Below are 9,438 nucleotides of genomic sequence, written 5' to 3' on the forward strand. Positions count from 1 at the left end.
GTGATAACATTGGCTTTGCGGACATTTCTATGGGTGACTTCCATACTGGATTGGAATAGCTGAGGAAGTTGTGGCCATCAACCTTATTGATGCAGAGTCAATGCCTAAGCTTAACTCATGGTTCCATGCTTTTATTGACATTCCAATTATCAAAGAATTCATGCCTCCTTGGCATAAATTGCTCCATCTCACACCAAGGCATCACATATATAAAAAAATTCTCAAGTATAAATTCAACACAACACACTAAATTTATGAATATTGTAACTTCTTTTTTCTACTTTAATCTCAAGTATAAATTTAACTCACATATGTAAAAAATATTTTACTCTACTATAAAATATCAAACTACTTTAACAACTTTATTCTGACAAATTTGGCTAACTCATAAGTTTAATTTAATGGAACTACATCCGTGAGCTCCTTTGAACTCAACTTATTAATAGTTTAAGAAATTGGATCCGCTAACTCATAAGTTTAATTTAATGGAACTACATCCGTGAGCTCCTTTGAACTCAACTTATTAATAGTTTAAGAAATTGGATCCATATATTAGTGAATAAAACTTGAATAAAGACTGATTTAACTCGTTGGCTCATAACTTGACTTAATGTATATATGTGTGTATATTACTTATTTGAGCTAATATATACTATCTTCATCATATTTGAGCCATTTAGTAAGTTTAAACCAACTCTAAATTTTTTTATAAGCTAAATTTAAAAATAATTAGGAATATTTCTAGGGCTTTTCATGAAGACATGAATTAACTATTAAAATCAATCAAGTTACCATATAAAGAGAACACCCTTCACTCATAAATAAAGAGGTTTCATTATTCTCATTAATGAACTCTTTAGAAAGAACTATGACAATTTTGTTATTATACAAGCACATATTATATTATCACAACTACCTCCCTACACATACAAATTTTTAATACAATTTTTCTCACTCAATTTTTGTAAAACTACATTTTCTTTATCGTTATCCTAACCACAGTGCTAACATTATTTTTCATGTATGAGCAGATTTTCTTTGCTTTTTTTCATTAGTTTTACAATCATTTTACTGTAAGCATACAAACAAAATAAATGAGCGAATACAAGCTATTCGATGCATAAAATAGGACAATATATGCCATACTTGAGATTAAACTGAGTAAAAACTGACATGATACTAAATGATTTATATATTTACCCTGTTAAGTAAGTTCAATTATTATCATTAATTAACTCTTTTTAAAGAGCTATGATTGTTCACATGAATGTATTTTTAACACCAATTAGTTATTAAAAAAAAGTTTCTCAACAATCCTTCACTCACTCACTATAATTAACATCAACTATGCCCTACTCATCAACCATAAGTTTCAACAAATATATTGCATTAAGAAAAAATACAAGATTATTTATTGACCTTTCTTGTTCCATGGCTAGATTTATTCTATTAACTTATAGTTGATCTCATGCATGTCATTTTATTGATCTTTTGTGTGGCACATCATCAATTTCAAACTTCTAAGGAAGGAGCAATTTCAATTGATACTGATCCAACAATAACGTCATTATGTCCTTAAATATTTCTGCAAATTGCAAAATAATAATAATAATAATAATAATCTCATTCACTTTACTAGCGGCTCAACAGGCACTGTCGTGCCTGTTCAGCTGCTTTTCTATTTTATTTAACAAATTAATTTTTTTGTTAATATGTTATTCACCTTTTAAATTTGTCAGATAAGTATTTTTACCATTTCAAATTTAACATAACCTTAATTATATGATATTTTGTTGAAATTAAAATTACCAAAAAAAACCTTTAAAATGCTAAATTATAAAAGCACACAATAAAGATATGTATATATTATTGGAAAAAGATATAGTTCAAAAAATAACAACAAATATATTATTCTAATTTAAAAAGAGTATATATAAACCAAAATACATGTTAATTATTTACAAAAGATAATTTTACATGGATATTATGGATATTCATAGTTACCTTCATTTTTTTAAGTGGTATGCCAATTTGAATCCGAAGAGGTCTTCATTTTTCTATAAATAGTGAAAAAACAAAAGATATGAGAATATTTATTTTTTTTATTTTTAAATATAGAATAATTAGTATTATTCTAATTTAAAAAGAGTATATATAAACCAAAATACATGTTAATTATTTACAAAAGATAATTTTACTTAAATGTCATGGATATTCATAGTTACCTTCATTTTTTTAAGTGGTATGCCAATTTGAATCCGAAGAGGTCTTCATTTTTCTATAAATAGTGAAAAAACAAAAGATATGAGAATATTTATTTTTTTTATTTTTAAATATCAAACTATAAGAATAATTAATAAACAAAATAGGAGAATATAAAAATGGTATACCTGAAAAATTTCTGTGTAATTTATCATACATCTCCTTATCAATAACCTCTTGAGTCTCGAAAAACGGTCATATTTATTGACCATAAAAATAACTATACAAACGATTCAAGATTATTCAATTAAATATCCTTATTATAGGGATGAATTCAATTAATTCAATTAAAACAGGTAGAATTGAGATATCTTATTTTGCACTGAATTTTTTGAAAAGACAAAAAAATGACATTAATATTTGTTTATGTATGACAAAATGTAAATTAAATGATATTACATCTGATTTATTAGGAATTTATATTTAATAACAGTTACCTGCCATGATATTGTTTGTCACCAAAATGAGTTAGTTGCGCTATTCTGTATTTCATATTTTCAGTAACAGTTATAGAAAAATTGTGTAACCTCTTCTTCAATTCTTTACTTTATTAATTTACCTTTTAGTTTGTTTTGTTTTTTTCAATTTTTTTTATTTTTATTTCCAATTTAGAATGGAACAATTATTATTAGAATAAAAAAAATTATTATTATGAGTTTATGAAAGAAATAAAAAAAAATAGTAAATAAAAAATAGTAGAAAAAAATAATAATTAAATAAAAAATTATTAATATTTTTAAATAAATATTTTATACAATAACTACCATACAAAACTTACTATAAAGTAAAAAAGAGTTGAACATCAAACTCCAATATCTCTTTGTATATTGTTATTTTGTCATAGTATAAACACTACAAGAAAATCACCCATTCAGGTACACTTGAAAAGTGTAGCTAAAAGTGAAAAAAAATGATGCCTTAGGCTACGGCTACGCTTTTTGGGCTACGGCTACGCTTTCTGGGGTGATTCCTATTCGGCCGTTACCTATTCTCAAAGGCTACGCTTTTCTGCACCAAGGACTACGCTTTTGGCGTTTGGGAATAGGGTACGCTTTTCAAATGATGCTGTCCAAGACCAAAGGCTACGCTTTTCAGCACTAATGGTTACCAGAATTCAAAAGAATAGGCTACACTTTTCGTTGCTACAGCACCACTTTACAAACGTAGCAACATTGTATACCTATAACTACTCTATATAAGTGTAGCCTTAGGTCCCTCTTTTTTTAAAAAAAAAATCCTAATATTTTAGGAATATATATATATAATCCTGTATTTTTAATTAAATTAGTTAATTATTATAAAATAAAAATAAATATATAATAATATTATACAATAATTTTTAAATAATAAAAATTATTCTTAAACAATATATTGATAATAAAACAAAAATATTGACTTTTGAACAAAAATAAATACATAATAATATACAATAATACTACACAATGAACTGATTTTTGCTTTTTCACATTTTATACAAGCACTAAGGATTCTTTTGAACAAATAAATAAATAAAAATAATAATTACATAAAAAAAAACTGATAAGACAATATCATTAAGACAAAAGAACAAATTTAAGGAGGATAGAGATCTTCCATACAAGAGACAAAACAAAAGAGCTATCTATAAGGCATATCTTTCTAATCTCTCTATATGTCTGAGGCAAAGTCCTTTACAAAGACTATGAGCTTTACACTAAATAGATGCCAAATGTATAGTTCTATCTCATAAAACATGCTTTTCAGAAGACCTGTCATTGAAATCATAGTAAAAATAATGAAGCATCTACCTTCCAAACGGTCTACTTGTGAGGAAGCAGATAAAGAATCATCGCCTCCAATGGAACGATTTGTCCATACACCACGATCAGGTCTATCCTTATGCCTAACACGTTTCTCCAGCCTCTTACTTGAATTACGTGAATCATGCATGGCAATTGCACATGTACAGGACGAGGTGGTTGTCTTTCTTTTTGTAGATCAGATGTTGGTATTGCCTGTTACGATTCAGGCCTGGCTGACTGACTTTGGCACATTTCCTTGTTCGAGAGTATGCTTCTAATAATCCTTGCACTACCTTCATGCCTCTGATTCTGCTTCAGAGGTGTTGAGCCAACAATTGTTTTGGCTGAAGATGTTATATTATTCTGCTCTAATAAACTATTTAAATCAGACCCCTGCACAATAAGAAACCCATCAAAATATGAAGTGCTAGCATGATCATACATGATAAGTCCATAAATCACAATAAAAAGAACCAAAGAACAATCCATGCCAGAATTTATAGTGGATTCCTGATTCATCATATTCCATGTCATGAGCAACAAGGCAGCATATTAGAGAAAAATAATCCTCAAAGTCACTTTAGTATGAACCCTTATGCCAATAAAATGATATGCATCATAATAGCATCTATAAGTAGTACTTTCTCTATAGTACATTGACCTTTTTATTATTAACTGACAAGAAATAAACAAGTGCCACCCTTGAATCTTAATAAATTAGTTAATCTCTCTCCTCGTTATTTCATGAGCCACTAAGGTTACATTGAAACCAACATTTATCAACAACTCCAACTAGTAAAAGGATGATTTAAGGACGAGAACATTCAAATAGAATGAATCAATTAAATTAATTAAAATTTAGGCAATAATTGCAGAAAACCAGATCAAAATGCATCTGATTGATACAAACTAGACATGACCAGTGGCAACTCATTGACATTGACGTCACAACATAAAGAAGCAGAATTTCAAAGTTACTTTCCATCAGAGTAAGAACAGTAAATAAAATAACTTCCAAAGCAATTCAGGTAAGGTTTGTCCACACTGCATTTTCTTCCTTGTGCATCAAAATATGCATTCTAGTCAACATATCCTAAGGGTTCTAGATGAATCCTTTTGCAACATGTGCAAGCATATAAATAAAATGGAATACTCGTATGAAAATAAATTCTCTCTCTTTCCTTCCCTTTAAGAAGCAGGACCTTCTTCTCGAAACCAGTATTTCCAGCAACTCCTCAAATAAAGGACAAAGTGTTAAGCAAATCCCCATTGAACACAATTAAATTGAAGAAAACAAAGCTAAACTATTAACTCATACAAAAATAGACAGCGACTCCAATAATAATAATAATAATAATAATAATAATAATAATAATAATGACGCAGAAACAAGAATGCTAGGAAAGCCAGTTAAGAAACAGGGCACATGGATTATGCTGATATCACAACTTATATTAGAAGAAAAAACCTCAATGTTTTAAATTCATCAAATAAAACAAATGTATACATTCAAAGAGGTTTTCAAACATGGGCCCCAAGCCGTAAATGAGACCTAAGGAGAAACAAATAACAACAAAATTCCAAACAAAATATAAACTTACCATTCTCATCCAGTGTTTGGTTTGCATCTGAGGAAGCTACATTTGAAGTTTTACTTGAATGATGCTGATCACCTTGCCTGGGAACCAAAGTATAAATTATTTTGTCTTTTCCAGTGGAACCTTTCCCTGTGTCTCTTACAACATAACAGAGAAGTGAAAATCAGACATTGTTAAGCACAAGTTAGAACCAAGATCATTCTCCATATCTCTGTGTGCAAGCAATTACAAGTAGAGAATTATCAAATACTGGCATCACTTTACGATGAACTAAAAATTTTATTTATAGTAAACTAATATACTAGTAACAATTTAAAGTGACCATTTTTTAATCAGATCGATACAAAGTGAAGAAAACACAAGTCCTCAACCTGAGCCATTACTTGAGCAGCATCCTGTCTTTGCTAATAGTCTTCGTTACTACCTATACCACAAAAGAAAACCAGTTTATATTAAGATATTCAACAACAAAGTGTTTTCACAAGTCATAACCAAATCAAATAACTCCTAAGCGATTTCGTAAATTTTGTATTAGGTCTACTCTCTTTAAAGCCAAGATAAATCCAAGATAAATCTTAAAAAGTTAAAACCCCAACACCAATAAGCATGGTTAACAAAACCGAAATGGCACTGACAGGGTCACCTTTTTGACCGGATCACAATTAAATAAACATATAAAACTATAAAAAAAAACTTAAATAAAAATTTAAAAGCCTCAGGAGTTGATGTTTGTTCTTGAGCTGGTGTTTGTGATTAAGAAATCTTTAAAAGTGAATTAGAACTAAATGAACAAATTAACGACCGAGCAGCTCAATCAACCAATGAACTAATTAGGTAAAACAAGAACTAAATGAACCAATTAACCAACAAACTACTTTAGCTAAATGCCTAAGTTGATTAATTAACTAACTTAGGTAGACAAAATAGAAAAAGAACACACCAGATTTGAGCAGAGGCGCTAAAGTGAAGCAAGAGAAACAAAAGCGGCGAGCAAAGGAGAAAAGCTGCGACCAGAGGCGAGGAGAGAAATTGAACCAGACATAGAAAATTATATATATATATATATATATATATATATATATATATATATATATATATATAATTTCAACACAATAGTAGAAAATTAACAAAAGGAAGCAGCAGCCTAATAAGCATGACATGGGGAGCAGCAAGATATTGGCACAGACAACCTGCACCGTAGATAAGAATAAACAAATGCATGAATATAAGAGTACTTTTAATCCTTCACACATATATACATATGAATCCTTCAAATGTCACAACCACAACAGCATTTACAAGAGAATATAAAAGTCCACATACCCTGGAAGAATTTTTGGAGCACGAAGCTTGTGTGAGCTAAAATGGAACCCCCTTTATTGGGGGACTTGTCGAACATCAAATGCAAAAGATGGGAGGCAAGGCCACACTTCTGACCTCGATTTCTCACCAAATTCCCAAATAGCTCTCACTGATCGCGTGGAGCGACGCAGTCACACCTGCGATGCTACTGTACAGCCATAGTCGAACCTCCGCATGACCCCCAGACAGCATCCCTGACCAGATAATGGATTCCAGCTCCTTCAACAAAGAGATTCTCCATTTTATAGAATCGCTGTCTTGTGCTTCATCGCTCTGGTTGAGGTCTGACAAGAAGAAGTCTATCATTTTTGCCAAAACCTTAACGCCACAGAGGAAGCAAATAATCCTGATTCCCAAACAATTCAGTTTAATAATAATACATATTAGAAATACAGTGAAGTGAACAATCAGACTCTACACAAATAAAATACTAATATATTTCCCAATGCCTCACTCCCTATGTAACTATGATTCAATATACTTTTCCTTTTTTAACTTTCAATTCTCCTCCATTTTTGGATTCCTTTTTGGTTTCGGTCTTAACTTCTTGCGTTTCTTTGCACTCTCCACACCCAGGGTTTTCTTTCTTTCTTTCTCATTATGCAAAACCAGACTTCTGGAATTCTCTTCAGTCATTGCCCATTATTACTGAGAAAAATGTATAAATTCTATCATTGCCATGCCTCAAAAAGTTTATGCAAAATTGATATATGTCATAAGCAAGTACTTGTGGTATGTGCTTATGGACACAAGTTATGGCTAGAGGCCAATTTGAAACTTTCATATCTTATTTTTATTCTATTCGTACCTCAACTTGTACACGTTACTTATCAAGCTTATTACATGGTTTAGGATTTACTTGGTCATTTCAGTAACGAAAGTTCACATTCTTGAATTTCAGAACCCTAAATAAAAAATCCTAAAATCAGAACCCTAAACCTCCCAAATTTCAGAACAAAATGAAAATCAATACATACTTTCTCAACGATGGTGAGCGCAGAGACGACGATACGGAGCAGTGAGTGCACGGCAACGGTGACCGCAGAGACGACCAGGGTGAGCGGTGACGGTGAGCACAGATTCGAAGGTTGAGCAGCGACGATGAGAGCAGATTCCACGAGGGTGAGCGGCGACGGTGGTCGCAGAGATGACCAAGGTGCAGCACGAAGGTGAAGAGGATGAGGAGCGGCGGCAGCGGCGAGTGGTGAGTGAAGGTGAAGTGGTGAGTGGATAGTGGAGAGTGGAGAAGGGCAAAGGTGAAGAGGGGCGACGGTGAGTGCAGAAGGGCGAAGGCAGCGAAGGGGAAAAGGAAGTGGAGAAGGTTCTTCCTTCAATTTACGCAAATGTAAGAGGGGCGGTGAGTGTGGAAGAAGAGTGGCGACGCCGATGGTTCTCGAGTGGATGGTGTGATGGCAGAACGTATTTGGGGTTTGATTGAGAGGGTTTCTTCTTGTAGTGAGAGGGTCAATGGCGAGAGTGAAGAGAGTGAGTGGGGGGCGACGATCGATGGTGAGCTTTGGAGGCAGAGTGAAGAGGGTCAATGGATGCTGAGTGAGCTTTCGAGGGTTTACGAAAGGGGATGAACGTGCGTGCTTTGGAAGTGATCAGTGAGGTTTGGAGGGAATGACAAAAATTTTACTAAGTGTGACTTTGCTTTCAGGGGAAAGAGGAAAAAAATTTACTAAGTGTCAAATTTTTTGCTCTAGATACATTAGGCATCACTTTTAAAATGTACCGAAAACTTAATAAATAGGCTATTCTTATCTATTGACTGTTCCATCTATTACTTGAATTTGGTCCAATTTTACTGTTATTTTGAGTATGTGAATATTTAAAGAGTAAATATAATATTGATATAAGATTAATGTATTTTTAAATTCTACCAAAAATGAAGTAATTTCTTCTATAAATCATAGCTACTAAGAATAAAAAAATTATAATAATAATAATAATAATAATAAAATATTGGATGATACTATAAGTATAATCATTTTGTAACTAAGTTCAACTAAATTTGTGCAAGTCCAGCGAAAAAAATATGTGCATACATCAGCACTTATCTTTTTTCGCACTTTATGCTGCACACAAATTTTTGAAAAATTTGTATAGAAGCTTATTGATGTAACACACAAATTTATAAAGTATAACACAAAATTTTACACGTAACACAAACTTATTGATATAGTATAGAAATTTTTACATATAGTATACAAATATTTGTATATAGCACACAAATGTTTATACATAACACATAAATTGTTGCTGCTAATGTATTTTGTTAGTTGTTAATGAGTTATAGCTCAAATGGCATAGTCTCCCCATACTCAATTAAGAGGTTGCGGATTCGAGTCTCCTATCTTTGATAAAAAAAATGTATTTTGTTAGTTGGATGAATTAATATTTTAAACAGCAATAAATTTAAAAATTTTGATACT

This window comes from Arachis ipaensis, chromosome B10 (assembly GCF_000816755.2).
Source record: "Arachis ipaensis cultivar K30076 chromosome B10, Araip1.1, whole genome shotgun sequence".
Taxonomy (NCBI): domain Eukaryota; kingdom Viridiplantae; phylum Streptophyta; class Magnoliopsida; order Fabales; family Fabaceae; genus Arachis; species Arachis ipaensis.